We start from the raw sequence: 2,872 nt of genomic DNA, 5'->3' as shown, positions 1-2,872 counted from the left end.
AGCATGCAGGAGACAGCTGATCAATGATTCTCTCTCATCATCGATGTTTCTATCTCTCTCTCCCTCTCCCTTCCCTTCTGAACTCAATAAAATATATATTTTTTAAATGGCAAAGGACCTGAATAGATACTTCTCTAAAGAGGACATACAGCTGGGTAAGGCCCAAGATGGCTGCTTTCACCTAATACCCATGTGAGGGCAGCATGAGCGGTTCCTGTCATCTCCTCGAAGGTCACGTTTGGCCAGCACTCTGCCATAGCTGTATGCTGTTGCAGAGGAGAGACAGAACAATGGCAGGGTGCCTCGCTGTGGACTCAGGAAGGCGCCTATGGAGCTGGGTGCCCCAGGCCTGCAGAAGTTTCTCTCTGGGTGATCCTGACTTGTATTTTGTAAGGCTCACCATCCTGTCCCCCAAAGTGGTTGATCGTTGGAACAAGAAGAGGGCCATGTTTGGGTGTATGATAACATCGGGATCCTGGGAAATTTTGAAAAGCACCCCAAGGGCCCCAAGGGGAATGAATTGCAGCATTGTATCCGAAAGAAGGGAATGGTTGGAAATTGGATGTTCAGTGATGACCTACACAACCTTAACAAACGCATCAGCTATCTCTACAAACATTTTAACCGACGTGGAAAGTACCGGTAGAAGAGTAAGCTGGGGACTGTGAAAGAGGCATATCTAACATCCAGGTGAAGGGAAATAGTACTTTTTTTCCTATGAGGAAAGGAATTTGTATGCTCTCCGTAATAAATTGAGGCTTCTTTAGAAAAAAAAAAAAGAGGACATACAAATGGCAAGAGACATATGAAAAAATGCTTAACGTCACTAACATCAGAGAGATGCAAATTAAAACTACAATGAGCCCTAGCTGGCTTGGCTCAGCGGATAGAGCATCAGCCTGCAAACTGAGGGGTCCCAGGTTCAATTCTGGCCCAGGGCACATGCCTGGGTTGCAGCTCGATCCCCAGTGGGGAGTGTGCAGGAGGCAGCCAATCAATGATTCTCATCATTGATGTTTCTATCTCTCATTCTCTCTTCCTCTCTGAAATCAATAAAGAAATAGATTTAAAAAAATAAAAATAAAACTACAATGAGGTATCACCTCACACCTGCCATTAGCTGATAGCTGATGCGTTTGTTAAGGTTGTGTAGGTCATCACCTGCCAAAATACCATTCATACTAGAATGGCTACTATCAATAAATCAATAAACAACAGGTGCTGGCGAGGATGTGGAGAAAAAGGAACCCTAGTGTAGTGCTGGTGGGGATGCAGACTGGTGCAGCCACTATGGAAAACAGTATTGAGTTTCCTCAAAAAATTAAAAATGAAACTGCCTTTGACCCAGTGATCCCACTTTTAGGATTATATCCTAAGAACTCCAAAACACCAGTTAGAAAGAATATATGCACCCCTATGTTCATAGCAGCATTATTTACAATAGCTAAGATGTGGAAACAGCTCAAGTACCCATCAGTAGATGAGTGGATAAAAAAAACTGTGGTACATTTACACAATGGAACACTATGCAGCTATAAAAAGAAGGATCTCTTACCCTTTGAGACAGCATGGAGAGACCTGGAGATTATTAAGCTAAAAGAAATAAGCCAGTCAGAGAAAGACAAATATCACATGATCTCACTTACATGTGGAATCTAATGAACAAAATAAAATGGTAAACTAAATAGATACAGAGGCATGGACACATGGAATAGACTGAAGAACCTCAGAGGAAAGGGGGAAATAGAAAATTTAGGAAGAGATTAACCAAAGGATTTACATGCATACTAGGGGCCCAGTGCACGAATTCGTACACCTTGAAAGGAACTGTGGACTGTGAGGATGCAGTGGGCACAGGGGTGGGTCTTGGCCCATCCTCCGCATCCCAGCCCAGCCACTCTTGCCACAGCCCCTGTCCCCTGACTGGCAGCAGCCCTGCTCCTGCCACCGCTGCTCCCACGCGCTGACGGCACTGGCCCCGCTCGCACCCGCTGACAGCACGGAGCAATTGGGGCCGGCACCAGCAGCAGGTGTGAGAGGTGGCTGCCAGCCCCAATTGCCCCTCAGGAACAGGGGGAGGTGGAGAAGCCCTGAGGGATTATCGGGGCCAGCACTGGGCGCTGGCAGCGGTTATGAGCAGGGTGGGCACCAGCAGCAGGTGTGAGCACCTGGCGGGAGCAAAGAATTTTCAGTAACCATCAGAGGTTTGCCACGATGACAGTGACCAGCGCCCCGCCTTGGTCTGGCGTCCTCGCTCACCTGCTCCACCATCCCGCTATGGCCGATGCCCACCATGTTCCACGCTCTGCTGCCTGCTGCCAATGCCCACCATGTTCCGCGAACCCCCCCACCCCCCATGGTCAGTGCATGTCATAGCAACCGGTTGTTCAGTTGTTCCGCCATTTGGTCTATTTGCATATTAGGGTTTTATATATATAGATATGCATTGCCCACAGTCACAGACAATAGTGTGGTGAAGGCCTGTGGAGTGGGAACCAGGTGGAGGGAGACAATGGGGGGAAAGGGGGAGAAATCTATAATACTCTCAGCAATAAAGATTTAAAAAATAATATAATTTAGTTTCTGAATTTTGTGATATTTATATTTATTAGCTTTTTAAAATTTATATTTTGTTGTGACTGTTTCTCATTCTAAAAAATACCTACATTTCTACTAATATTCATACTAGAGGCCTGGTGCACGAAATCCGTGCATGGGAGGGGGTCCCCTCAGCCCGGCCTGCACCCTCTCTAATCCAGGACCCCTCGGGGGATATCCGACTGCCTCTCACAATCTGGGACTGCTGGCTCCTAACCGCTCGCCTGCCTGCCTGCCTGATTGCCCCTAACCACCTCTGCCTGCCTGATCATCC

The 2,872-nt window shown here is 47.2% G+C and overlaps 1 pseudogene across 1 annotated transcript; it reads left to right on the top strand.

Annotated features, from left to right (window-relative positions):
* The first annotated feature begins 290 nt into the window (after positions 1–290).
* LOC307098704 (large ribosomal subunit protein mL51-like) lies at positions 291–743 on the top strand (annotated as a pseudogene). The gene has a single exon. The product of its transcript is annotated as a large ribosomal subunit protein mL51-like (transcript).
* The last annotated feature ends 2,129 nt before the right edge of the window (positions 744–2,872 follow it).

The sequence above is a fragment of the Cnephaeus nilssonii genome (assembly GCF_951640355.1).
Source record: "Cnephaeus nilssonii genome assembly, chromosome: 4".
In the NCBI taxonomy this organism is placed as follows: domain Eukaryota; kingdom Metazoa; phylum Chordata; class Mammalia; order Chiroptera; family Vespertilionidae; genus Cnephaeus; species Cnephaeus nilssonii.
The sequence above is the reverse complement of the archived record's forward strand: the minus strand, read 5'-3'. Positions and strand labels throughout refer to the sequence as shown.